We start from the raw sequence: 14974 nt of genomic DNA on the forward strand, positions 1-14974 counted from the left end.
TCCGCTGAAATGAAAGCCAAACTACCCATACTCTCCGCCTTTCTACTCAAGGCGTCTGCAACCACATTTGCTTTGCCCGGATGATATAGAATAGTAATATCATAATCTTTCAGTAACTCCAGCCATCTGCGCTGCCTCAAATTTAGGTCCCTCTGCTTGAACAAATGTTGCAAATTGCGATGATCAGTATAAACTTTACAGGACACCCCATAAAGATAATGCCTCCAAATCTTAAGAGCGTGAACAATCGCAGCTAACTCTAAATCATGTACTGGATAATTCTTCTCGTGGGGCTTCAGCTGACGTGAAGCATATGCAATAACTCACTTTTCCTGCATTAATACACAACCCAGACCAACGCGTGAAGCGTCACAATACACTGTATACATCCCCGAACCGGAAGGCAACACTAACACTGGTGCTGTAATCAATGCTGTCTTGAGCTTCTAAAAGCTCACCTCACAATCATCGGTCCATCGGAACGGAGCACCCTTCTGGGTTAATTTGGTCAAAGGCGCTGCAATAGATAAAACACTTTCCACGAACCGACGATAATAACATGCCAAACCTAGAAAACTCTTGATCTCAGTCACCGAAGTGGGAAGATGCCAATTCTGAACTGCCTCAATCTTTTTGGGATCAACCTTAATGCCCTCGCCCGATACAATATGCCCAAAAAATGCTACAGAGTCTAGCCAAAACTCACATTTAGAGAACTTGGCATATAACTTTTGTTCCCGCAACGTCTGAAGTACCACTCTCATATGCTGCTCGTGCTCCTCCTTACTGCGCGAGTAGATCAAGATGTCATCAATGAAGACAATGACAAACGAATCAATATATGGCCTGAATACCTTGTTCATCAAATCTATAAACACTGCAGGGGCATTAGATAAACTGAAAGACATCACCAGAAACTAGTAATGATCATATCTAGTCCGAAAAGCAGTCTTTGAAACATACGAATACCGAATCTTCAACTGATGTTACCCCGACCTCAAGCCGATCTTAGAGAATACCCTAGCACCCTACAACTGGTCAAATAGATCATCAATACGCGGCAACGGGTACTTGTTCTTAATAGTTACTTTGTTCAATTGGCGATAATCAATACACATCCGCATTGTTCCATCCTTCTTCTTCACAAATAATACCGGTGCACCCCAAGGCGATACACTCAGTCTAACGAACCCTTTGGCTAGTAATTCTTCAAGCTGTTCTTTCAACTCTTTCAATTCTTTCGGAGCCATACGATTCGGTGGGATAAATATAGGCTGAGTATTTGGAGCCAAATCAATACAGAAATCAATATCACGATCAGGTGGCATACCTGGAAGATCTGAAGGAAATACATCAGAGAACTCCCAAACTACATGCATTTTATCAATAGCTGGAGTCTCTACAGTAGTATCCCGAAAATAAGCTAGATAAGCTAAACAACCCTTTCAACCATATGTTGAGCCCTCATAAAAGAAATAACCTGATTAAATGAACTAACAGATGGACCCTTCTACTCTAGCCTAGGCATGGATTGAATAGCCAAGGTAATAGTTTTGGCATGACAATCCAGAATAGAATGATATGGAGATAACCAGTACATACCCAGAATAATTTCAAAATCGGTCATCTCAAGCAATAAGAGATCTGCTCTAGTTTCATAACAACCGAATGTAATAATACAAGAATGGTAGGTCCGGTTCACAATAACAGAATCTCCCACAAGAGTGGACACATAAATAGGAGTACTCAAGGACTCAAGAGAAACACCAAGGAATGGAGAGAATAAAGATGACACATATGAATACGTAGATCCTGGATCAAATAATACTAAGGCATGTTTTCTGCAAACAGAAATAATACTTGTAATCACGACATCTGAGGCCTCTGCATCTGGTCTGGCCGGAAAAGCATAGAATCGAGTGGGGCGGCAACTGGCTGGCCTCCGCCTGGCTGACCTCCACCTCTAGGATGGTCCCTACCCACACGCCCTCCACCTCTTGGTGGTCGGACTACTGGTGGAGCAACTGGTCCGGTAAGCATAGGTTGCTGACCCTACTGTACTAGTCTACCCCGAAGCCTAGGGCAAAATCTCCGCATGTGACTGGGATCCCCGCACTCATAACAACTCTTAGGTGCGATGGGCTGCTGACTAAGAGTTTGGCCCTGGGGAACTGAATACCCACTGGAAGAACCCTGAATAGTTGGTGGGTGATAAGAACTTTCTGGTATAGCACTGAGATAAAGTCTAACTGGAGCACCTCGAGGAGGTGGTGGTGCTAGATATGGGGTCCTGCTGGACTTCCCCCTCACGAACTGACCTCTTCCCCCAGACGGAGCACCTCTGAACTCTCCAGAGTACCTGAACAGCTTATCTCTCATAACCTGCTCTCGGCTTTGCTGACGCACACCCTCAATCCTCCGGGCTTTGTCCACGACTAGCTCATAAGAAGTACCCATCTCAACTTCTCGAGCCATAGTTGACCTGAATGCTAGTATGTAAACCCGCAATGAACCTCCGCACTCTTTCTACCTCAGTAGGGAGTATTATAAGTGCATGGCGAGATAACGCAGAGATTCTCGCCTCATAATCGGTCACTGACATCTGACCCTCCTGGAGCTGCTCAAACTGAAACCGCAACTCTTCCCTCTGAGAGGGTGGGATATACTTGTCCAAGAAAATATAAGTGAACCTATCCCAAGTCACGGGAGGATAATCTGCTGGACTGCCAAGAACATAAGATTGCCACTATCTACGAGCTCTTCCCTTTAGCTGAAAAGTAGCAAAGTCTACCCCATGAGACTCCAATATCCTCATGTTGTACAGTCTATCCTTGCACCGATCAATGAAATCCTGAGGATCCTCATGTCACTCACCCCCAAAGACAGGAGGATGTAGTCTAGTCCATCTGTCCAATAGTTTTTGAGGATCAGCGGCTATAGCTGGCTTGGGCTCAGGTGTAGCTGCTGCCATTGGCTGGGCTCCACCCACGGGTAGTGCACCCTGGGTGTGATATACAGCAGCTTCCTGTCCATAAGCCTGTGCGATATGGGTCTGTGCTCCCCTTCCCGCTTGAGATGTGGCTGGGTCTACCGGAAATAAACCGGCCTGAGTCATAGTGTCTATGAATCGCAGCATACGACCTATAACATCCTGAAATCCCGGTGCAGATGTGAAATCCACTGGAGCTGTCCCTGCCACAGGCACTTCACCCTGCTCCTCAATAATTGGATTCTCTGCTGGACCCACTAGCGGCATAACTGGAACAGTCCTGGGACGTCCTCGCCCTCTACCACGGGCTGGAGCCCTCCCTCGGCCTCTAGCAACTGGGGGAATAGCTCTTCCCTGGTCTCGAACCTCATTCGAGTGCGTTCTCACCATCAATGAGAGAATAAGAAAAGGATATTTAGTACTACATTAATTGCACGATGGTATATGAAGAAAGGTAGTTTCCTAACACCCTATAGCCTCTCGAAGATAAGTATAGAAGTCTCCGTACTGATTCGCAAGATTCTATTAGGTCTGCTCAAAACTTGTGAGACCAACATGAACCTAGTGCTTTGATACCATGTTGTCACAACCCAATTTCACCTAAAGGTTTTGATGGCGCCCAACACTACAATTAGGCAAGCCAACTAATAAATGTAACATATATTGATTAAACTTTTAAATCCAAGAAAAATATTAAAATATCAAATTCTACCAATGTGTGTGCCAAGACCTGGTGTCACAAGTGTATGAGCATATAGTAGATTATACAAAATCTCTCATACTATCTGAAATAAAAATAGACAGAATCAAAAATACAAAGAAAGACACTAGTAAGGAGGGACGTGCGGCACGATCCAGAGTGTCGTGTACACTGGCGAGGAACGTGCGGCACGATCCATAGATGCATCTATCCTGCCGAGGTGTTCGGCCCGCTCCACAAGAAAGGAGGACATTTTCTTATGTACCTCCGGAAGGAGAATATATTTATTATAAGATAAATTCGGGAGGAATATAATTTCTCTTAACAATTAATTAATTAAAACAGAAAATCAAGCATATGAGATTTCCATCCTTTAATATTTTTATCTAATAAATCACAATATATTCATATATATCAATTAATATTAATTAAACAAAGAATACAATTTACACAAGTAATTCATGCTTTGAGTCCTAAACTACCTAGACTTTGGCATTTATAGTAGCTGCGCACAGACTCTTGTAACCTCGTGCGTACGTAGCCCCCACAATTAGCAACAATTATTTAATTTAATCACCTATGAGGTAATTTTCCCCTCACAAGATTAGACAAGAGACTTACCTTGTCTCAAAGTCCACTTTTCGATTATCGCGTCGCGTAAAATTCTCGATTCGATGCTGAAAATTCCGAAGCTATCCAAATATTATACAAAATAATTAATATATGTTCAATAATTTGAAATTCATCTATAAATAAATTACTCCATCCAAAATGGAAAAAATCTTAAAATTTACCCCGGGCCCACATGCTCGGATTCTGGAAATTTTCGGATGAAAACGTTACCCATAATCTCAAAAACTTAGATATATAATTTATATATAATTTCTATCAAATTCCATAACCATTTTCATGGTAAGAATCTCATTTTTATAAAAATCTAGGTTTTTTATCTAAACCATTGATTCCTAAGATTTACTATTTATAATCTACCCATAATCTATGTATTTAACTCAAGGTGTATAGAATTAAATTACCTTCAAGTTGTTAGTTGAAAACTCCTCACAAAAACTCCAAAATCGCCAGAGAATGGAAAGAAATGGGCAAAAATGACTGTTTTTCCCGTTCTTAAATCTTTCTGCCAAACAGACATTTCGCACTTGCGGATCCTAAGCCGCTTCTGCGGCTCCGCATCTGCAGAAAATGTGTTGCAGGTGCGGTTTCCCCCTAAGCTATCTCCGTCCGCTTCTGCGGTCAGCGGCTCGCATCTGCGAGTCCGCTTCTGTGACTTGTACATCGCATCTGCGATGCGCTTCTGCGGTTGTACCTGCTCATCTGCGCACTATCCGCTTCTGTGGTGCCCTTCACGCACTTACGAGATTCGCACCTGAGGCTGGCCAAGCGCATGTGCGGTTATGGCAGAAGTTGAAAGCTTCAGCTGTGGCTCTAAGGTTCAAAATCGATCCGAGCCTTGTCCGGTTAACACCCGAGGCCCCCAAGGGCCCTCCCGAACATACCAACAACGTCGAAATCAGAAAACAGACTTGATCGAACCCTCGAAATGCGTAAAACAACATCAAATCTAAGAATCATACCTCAAACCAAATTGATTCAAATTTAAGAACTTCAAGTTCTTCAATTTACTACCAATGCATCGAAACATACTTAAACTACTCGGAATGACACAAAACTTTGCATGCAAGTCTTAAATCACTATACAGAAATATTACCAAACATGGAATTCCAAACGGACTTCAATTACTCAAAAACCTACTCCGAACCAAATTTAAAGAACTTTAAACCTTAAAATAGTTGATTTCTTTTCACTATTAAGCGCCAAAACTCTCTCGGGTTATCCAAAACCCTATTCGAAGATACGCCAAGTCTGAAATCATCATACAAACCTATTGGAACCATCAAATCCCGATTTTGGGGTCATTTTCTCAAAATGTTCACCGAAGTTAAACTTGGCCATTTAAAGCCAACCTAAGGAACCAAGTATTCCGATTTAAACCTAAACACTTCCAAATCCGAACCAACCATCCCCGCGAGTCATAAATCAATAAAATCATGTTTTAGAGAGTTTTATTTTAGCGAACGGGTTTTCTAAAAGTTAAAATGACCGGTTGGGTCATTATATTCTCCACCTCTTAAACAAACATTTGTCCTCGAACGGGTTTAGAATTATACATGTAGTGCTAAATAAGTGTGGATACTTTCTCCACATGTCCTCCTTGGTCTCCCAAGTCGCTTCCTCGACTGGTTTCCCCCTCCACTGGACCTTTACTGTGGAAATCATCTTGGACCTCAACTGGAGAACCTATTTATCAACAATGGCAAATGGCTCTTCTTCATAACCCAATCTCTTATCTAGCTGAACTATGCTGAAGTCCAACACATGTGACAGGTCAGCATGATACTTTCAGAGCATAGATACATGAAAAATCGGATGAACTCCCGATAGACTGGGAGGCAATGCAAGCTCATAAGCAACCTCCCCAACTCGTCTCAACACCTCAAATGGATCTACAAATCTTGGGCTCAACTTCCCTTTTTCCCAAATCTCATGATTCCCTTCATCGGCGAAACCTTCAAAAGAACTTTTTCACCTACCATAAATGATAAATCACACGCTTTCTGATCCGTGTAAATCTTCTGTCTAGACTGTGCTGTACGAAGTCGCTCCTAAATCAACTTTACCTTTTCCAAGGATGAGAAATGAGGAGAAAAAAATATGGAATAAGGCATAATCATAATTGAAAGGCAAGAAACTGCTCTCGATTGGATTCGAACTCGGTTACGTAAACAATAGGAGGACTTCACACGACAAACTAAACTATTGCACCAGACCATTGTTTGTGCATTCCAAGTGCTACATTATTTATATCTTCTTACAGATATAAACATACGTAATTACATAGTACAAACTTTTGCCGTGCGAGTGGGGTGGTGTACATCTTACCCTCTCCATATCTCATTCGTGGGAACTCACTGACTTGTTATTGTTGTTATTGTTGTGGGGTGGCGTGACACTTCTACCTTATAAGGTAGATTCGCCTGCACAGAATGTAGTTCAAAAAAATTCAAAAGAAATAAAACTCATATATCAAAATTATAATAAAGAATCATGTGGATTTTGTGGGGCGGATTTAATTATTCCTTCATAGAACTAGCTAAAAGGATTAATGTCACGACCCAAAATCCAACTAGTTGTGATGGCACCTAACCCAACCCGTTAGATAAACCAATTACCAACTATCCAATTTCAATAATAATTATTAAAGCAATTTAAGTAAATAAAGGTCTTAATCTTATACAATCCCCAAGAACTGGTAGTACAAATCATAATCTTCTAAGAATAAAGTTTACAAAGCGAAAATGAAATAAATACATAGTCTGTTTGAATAGTACATAAACAGAGCTTTTTATAAATCTAAGGGTACCATGAACAAGGGGCAGCTACAACAGGAACGCAGGTACATCTTCAAATCCCGCAACCATCGAGCACAACAACAACATCGTCCAACATCTACACGCAATGTGTAGAATGTAGTATCAGTACAACCAACCCCATGTACTGAGTAAGTAACAAACCTAGCCTTAGGTTCAAAGTAGACCAAGGTCGGATCCAAAACCACTAGTCCACAACAGTTCATAACAATATAAAGCAAATAACAATATAAAATAACCCCTCGGGAAAACCTCACCATCACTCGTAAAAAGCCCCTCGGGCATACCTCACCATCTCTCATAACTCCCAGTCACTCAACACTCGACGCTCGCAGTCAGTAGGTACCTGCACTTGTTTCATGACCCGAAATTCCCACCTTCGGACCATGATGGCGCCTAAAATTTCACTTGCTAGGTAAGCCAACGTTAGAATAATATTAACCAATTTTTTTAAACAATCTTTAAATTATTAATAATCAATGAAACAAAAGCGGAAGCAAAGTTTGAAATATAGTGAAATAATCCAAGCAAAATAACGGTGTCTAAATACCATCCCAGAATTGGTGTCACAAGTGCACGAGCTTCTAGAATAGATACAAATAAAGGTCTGAATAAGTATGGAAATAAACACACATCTAAAATAAAATAGACGGGGACATCAGAACTGCGGACGCCATGCAGTTATACCTCAAGTCTCCTCTGGTAGCTGAAATCCGAGCAAGTCTATGGTACGCCGCTGGGACCAACTCCATAATCTGCACAAGAGGTACATAGTGTAGTATCAGTACAACCGAACCCATGTACTGGTAAGTGATGAGCCTAACCTCGACGAAGTAGTGACGAGGCTAAGACGGTTCACTTACATTAACCTGTACCCAATATTGACAACAACAACAAATAATAGAAATAAATAGGGTAACTCATTTATAATAATTGAATCTAACTCAACAGTCATAATCCATTATTATTTCAACCAATTCTGTTGCAGCGTGCAACCCGCTCTCACAATATATTCACTTTCAATTCTGTTGCATCGTGCAACCCGCTCTCACAATATATTCACTTTCGGTTCTGTTGCAGCGTGCAACCCGCTCTTCTAATATATTCATTTTAATCAAGTTTGTCATATATTTATTTCAATAAAGTATATATATAGACTTTTAAATAATTCTATTGCGGCGTGCAATCTAATCCCCTAATATTGACTTTTCATAAAGTCTATTACGACGTGCAATCTGATCCCCCAATATTGACATTTAATAAGTCTGTTGCGGCGTGCAACCCGACCCGATCCTCCAATATTAACTTTTAATAAGTCTGTTGCGGCGTGCAACCCGATCCTCCCATCAACGTGCAACAATTAATATAAAATCATAAGACAACAAGCATATAAAGATTATGATTTAATTATGAAACAAACAATGACAAATAGCAATTTATTATAGAAATCAGGGAGAAAATAGGCAGTTTAATATTTAATATGCTAATGTCAAATAACAATTAAAACACATAATTCAAATAGCATGTAACAATTAATGCTGGAATTCAAGAATTAATATTTGAAAAAGAATAAGAGAGAAACAATTATTATAATAAATAATTTATTATTAAAAACAATTTATGATTTTTCAAGTAAGTAGGCAAACAATTAATTTGACGACGTATAGACACTCGTCACTTCGCCTATACGTCGTTCACATGCAATTCACATAACAAATAATTTAAGGGTTCTATTCCCTCAAGTCAAGGTTAACCCCGACACTTACCTCACTTTACAAATTCCAATCAATTATTCAACCACAACGTTTCCTTTTAAATTTGCCTCCGAAAGCTTCAAATCTATTCAAAAACAATTCGATATATTCAATACGAATCATAGGTATTAATTCCATATGAATTTATAAATTTTTCGGATAAAAATCCGAAATTTATTAAAATATTCGGCAGTATGACCCACATCTCAAATCCCATAAAAACTCATGAAATCCGAACACCCGTTCCGATACGAGTTCAACCATACAAACTTTTTCCAATTCCGATATCAAATGGACCTTCAAATCTTAATTTTTTCGATTTTGGAAAGTTTTACAAAAATTCCAATTTCTTCCATCTAAATTCGAAATAAATGATGAATATAGGCTTAGATTTATGAAATACAATCACTATATGATAAAGAACACTTACCCAATTCGAAATCGTGAAAAACTCCTTTGAAATTTCCCCTAAGCCGAGTTATAAATGAGGGTTTGTGAAAAATGTGAAACATCCTGTTTTGGTTTTGTTATAAGTCATAGGGGCCAGGCCTTCTTCGCGTTCGCGAAGGGCCTGTCGCGTTCGCGATGAGTAGCAGTCCGTGGCTTTCGTGTTCCCGAGTCCTCCTTTGCGTTCACGAAGGCTTCACACCTGGCCTTCGCACTCGCGAGGCATTGCTCGCGTTCGCGATGAAGGAATTGTCAACCCTCCCCCATGTGTGCCTAATACTACGCGTTTGCGAGGAGCTGGTCGCGTTCTCAAAGGGTAATGCCCCCATCGCTTCGCGTTCCCGACCAAGCCTTCGCGTTTGCGAAGAAGAAAACTTCAGCTGCCCAGTTTACTCTTCGCGTTAGTGAGAATACCTTCGCGAACGCGAAGAAGGACACGCCAGAATACATGCTGCAGTAAAATATCAGATTTTCAAAGTCCAAAACATCCCGTAGCCTATCAGAAACTCAACCGAGCCCTCGGGGCTCCAAACCAAACATGCACATAAGTCATAAAACATCATACGAACTTGCTCACGTGATCAAATCGCCAAAGTAACATCTAGAACTACGAATCAGACACCAAATCAAAGGAAGTTTTCAAAAAAACTTTAAAACTTATATTTTACAATCGGACGTCCGAATCACGTCAAATCAACTCCGATTCTCACCAAATTCAGCAGACAAGTCATAAATATTATAGTGAACCTATACCGGGCTCCGGAACCAAAATACGGACCCGAGATCAATAAATCCAACATCAGTAATTTCTTAGAAATTATTAAGCTTTCAAGCTTTTAATGTTTCATCAAAATTCGCTATCTCGGGCTAGGGACCTCGTAATTCGATTCCGGGCATACGCCCAAGTCCCAAATCACGACACAGACCTACCGTAATTGTCAATACATGGATCCGGGTCCGTTTTATCAAAATGTTGACCAAAGTCAACTTAGTTGAGTTTTAAAGCTCTATTTCATATTTTAATCCATTTTTCACATAAAAACTTTTCGAAAAATTGTACGGAATGCGAACGCAAGCCGAGGAATGATAAAATGGTGATGTTCGAGGTTTTAGAACACATAATTACTTATTAAATTTAAGGATGACATTTTGAGTCATCACAATCTCCACCTCTAAAATAACCGTTCGTCCTCGAACGGAGTTAGAACAAAAAGTACCTGAGCTAGTGAATAAGTGTGGATATTTACTCCATATGTCTGACTCGAACTCCTAGGTAGATGCCTCTACCAACTGACCTCTCCATTGCACCCGAACTGAAGGATAACTCTTTGACCTCAACTGTCGGACCTGCCGGGCTAGAATAGCCACCGGCTCCTCCTCGTAAGTCAAATCTTTGTCCAATTGGACTGAGCTGAAATTTAACACATGGGGTGGATCACCATGATATTTCCGGAGCATAGACACATGGAACACCAGATGAACCGTTGATAATAATGCAACCCTATAGGCTACTTCACCCACCCTTTCAAGAATTTCAAAGGGTCCGATATACCTAGGGCTCAACTTGCCCTTCATTCCGAACCTTATTACACCTTTCATAGGTGAAACCCGAAGCAATATTCATTCTCCAACCATGAATGCAATATCACAAACTTTACGGTCGGCATAACTTTTTTGCCTAGACCGAGCTGTGCGAAGTCGATCTTGAATAATCTTGACCTTATCCAAGGCATCCTGTACCAAATTGGTACCCAGCAACCTAGCCTCTCCCGGTTCAAACCAACCAACTAGCGATCGGCATCGCCTTTCGTATAATGCCTCATATGGAGCCATCTGAATGATCGAATGGTAGCTATTATTATAAGCAATCTCCGCAAGTGGTAAGAAATGATCCCAAGGACCTCCAAAGTCAATAACACAAGCGCGAAGCATATCTTCCAATATCTGAATAGTGCGCTCTGACTGTCTGTCTGTCTGTCTGTGGATGAAATGATGTACTCAACTCCACCCGCGTGCCTAACTCACATTGTACAGCCCTCCAGAAATGTGAGGTAAACTGCGTACCTCGATCTGAAAGAATAGACACGGGCACACCGTGAAGGCGGACACTCTCACGAATGTAAATTTTAGCTAACCTCTCTGAAAAATAGGTAGCTGCTACTGGAATGAAATGGGCTGACTTGGTCAACCTATCCACAATGACCCAAATTGCATCAAATTTTCTCTGAGTCTGTGGGAGCCCAAGAACAAAATCCATAGTGATACGCTCCCACTTCCACTCAGGAATTTCTAACTTCTGAAGCAAACCACCAGGTCTCTGATGCTCGTACTTAACTTGCTAACAATTCAAACACCGAGCTACATGTGCAACTATATTTTGGCGGTACCTGGATGACTAGAATACCTGGAACTGTGTGCTTCTTTAATAATTAATTCACAGAGCCCATCCACATTAGGCACACAAATACGACCCTGCATTCGCAGAACCCCATCTCCCCTCACAACAACCTATTTGGCATCACCATAACACAATGTGTCCTTAAGGATAAGTAAGTGAGGATCATCATACTGCCACTCTCTGATGCGCTCATATAAAGAAGACCGAGCGACTGCGCAAGCTAGAACACGACTGGGTTCTGAAACATCTAACCTCACAAGCTGATTAGCCAAAGTCTGAACATCTGCAGCTAATGGTCTCTCACCAACCAGAATATACGCAAGACTGCCCATACTCACAGCCTTTCTACTCAAGTCATCGGCCACTACATTGGCCTTTCCGGGGTGATACAAAATGGTGATATCATAGTCTCTCAACAACTCCATCCATCTTCTCTGCCTCAAATTAAGATCCTTTTGTTTGAACAGATACTGGAGGCTACGATGATCAGTAAATACCTCACACGAGACACCGTAAAGGTAATGCCTCCAAATCTTCTGCACATGAACAATGGCTGCTAATTCTAAGTCATGAATAGGATAATTCTTCTCGTGAACTTTCAACTGCCGCGACGCATATGCAATTACCTTGCCATCTTGAATTAATACTGCACCAAGCCTAATGTGAGATGCGTCACAATATATCGTATACGATCCTGAACCTGTGGGTAATACCAACACTAGCGCCGTAGTCAAAGCGGTCTTGAGCTTCTGAAAGCTCAACTCACATTTGTTTGACCATCTGAATGGGATACCCTTCCAGGTTAGTCTGGTCAATGTGCTTGCTATAGATGAAAACCCTTCCACGAACTGACAATAATAACTTGCCAAACCCAGGAAACTCCGGATCTCTGTAACCGAAGTAAGTCTTGGCCAATTCTGAACAACCTCAATCTTCTTAGGATCCACCTTTATGCCTTCTGCCGATACAACATGTCCCAAAAAGGCAACTGAGTCTAACCAAAACTCACATTTTGAAAATTTGGCATATAACTAATTATTCTTCAAGGTGTGAAGCACACATCGAAGATGCTTCTTATGCTCCTCTCGACTGCTGGAGTAAATCAAGATATCATCAATGAATACAACCACAAAATAATCCAAATAAGGCTTGAACACCCGATTCATTAAATCCATAAATGCTGCTGGAGCATTTGTCAACCCAAATGACATCACTATGAACTCGTAATGCCCATACCGAGTCCGAAAAGCTATCTTAGGGACATCAAATGCCCTAATCTTCAACTAATGGTAACCAGATTTCAAATCAATCTTCGAAAATACCTTGGCACCCTGAAGCTGATCAAATAAGTCATCAATTCTTGGCAGCGGATATTTGTTTTTGATAGTGGCGTTGTTCAACTGCCGATAATCTATACACATCCGCATCGAGCGATCCTTCTTCTTTACAAATAATACTGGTGCACCCCAGGGCGAGACACTGGGTCTAATGAATCCCTGATCAAGCAAGTCTTGTAACTGCTCTTTCAATTCTTTCAACTCTGGCGGTGCCATACGGTATGGTGGAATAGAAATAGGCTGAGTACCCGGAGCGAAATCAATACAGAAGTCAATATCTCTGTCGGGTGGCATCCCCAGCAGATCTGCAGGAAAAACTTCTGAATATACACGAACAACTAGTACTGAGTCCATAGAAGGGACATCGGCACTGGGATCGCAAATATAAGCCAAATAGGCTAGACACCCTTTCTCTACCATACGCCGAGCTTTCATATAAGAAATAACCCTACTGGCAGAATGGCTAGGAGTTCCTTTCTACTCTAACTGAGGTAACCCCGGCATGGCTAAAATCATTGTCTTGGCTTGACAATCCAATATATCATGATAAGGTGACAGCCAACCCATACCCAAGATGACATCAAAATCTACCATATCAAGAAGTAAAAGATCCACACTAGTCTCAAGATTACCAATAGTAACCACACACGAACGATAGACATGATCTACTACAACATAGTCTCCCACCGGTGTAGATAAACACAGAAGCACTAAGAGAATCACAAGGCACAACCAAATATGAAGCAAAATAGGAGGACACATAGGAATAAGTAGATCCTGGATCAAATAGAACTGAAGCATCTCTATGGAAAACTGGAATAATACCTATGATTACAACATTAGATGACTCGGCCTCAGGCCTAGCTGGAAAAGCATCAAATCGGGGCTGGGCCCCATCACTCTAAACTGCATCTCTAGGACGGCCTCTAACTGGCTGGCCTCCACCTTTAACAGTCTGACCTCTACCTCTAATGGCCTGACCTCCACCTCTAATGGTCTGACCTCTACCTCTAGCTTCCTGATCCCTACCTCTAGCTGGCTCAGCAGGCGGTGAAGCAACCAGTCCCGGTATGATGGCACGAGAATCCTGCCGAGATCTGTTACTCACCAATCTTGGGCAATACCTCCTGATGTGACCAATGTTCCTACACTCATAACACCCATCCTGATGCCGTGGCCGCTGAAGCTGAAGTTGACCCAAATGGGCCGGATAACCACTATAGTAACTCTGGAGTGGTGGTGCACTGATAGGAGCTGAATGTGCACTGAATACTGGCTGCCCAGAGTAAGGCATAATAGGACTGTGACTCCCTGAAGCACTGGGAGATGCATGAAGTGCTGAATGAAATGGTCTGGGAGGATAACCCCAACCAAATTCAAACCACCGAACTGACGAGGCACCACTGAAACCACCGAACTGACGAGGCCTCTTATCAGACCTCTACCCTCTCTCCTGTGCAAGAACCATCTTGATCCTCCCTGCGACATTAGCAGCCACCTGAAAAGAAATCTCACTTCCGGTCTCCTTGGCCATCTGAAGCCTGATAGGGTGAGTAAGTCCCTCAATAAACCTCCTCACTCTCTCTCCCTACGTAGGTAGTAAAAGGAGAGCAAGACGGGCCAAATCCATAAAACGGGATTCGTACTGAGTAACAGTCATACTGCCCTGCTGTAGACGCTCAAATTGCTTGTGGAATTCCTCTCTTAGTGTGATAGGGAGGAACCTCGCTAGAAATACCTAAGAGAACTGGTCGGGTCAACGTATAATCTCTCCACCACCTCTTGGCGGAACCCGTCATCTGAAATACAGCAAAATCAACCCCATTGGTCTCAACTATACCCATGTTCCACAGCACCTCGTGGCAGCGTTCAAGATAATCCCGTGGGTCCTCAGAAGGTGTA

The sequence above is a fragment of the Nicotiana tomentosiformis genome, chromosome 11, assembly GCF_000390325.3.
Source record: "Nicotiana tomentosiformis chromosome 11, ASM39032v3, whole genome shotgun sequence".
NCBI classification, from domain to species: domain Eukaryota; kingdom Viridiplantae; phylum Streptophyta; class Magnoliopsida; order Solanales; family Solanaceae; genus Nicotiana; species Nicotiana tomentosiformis.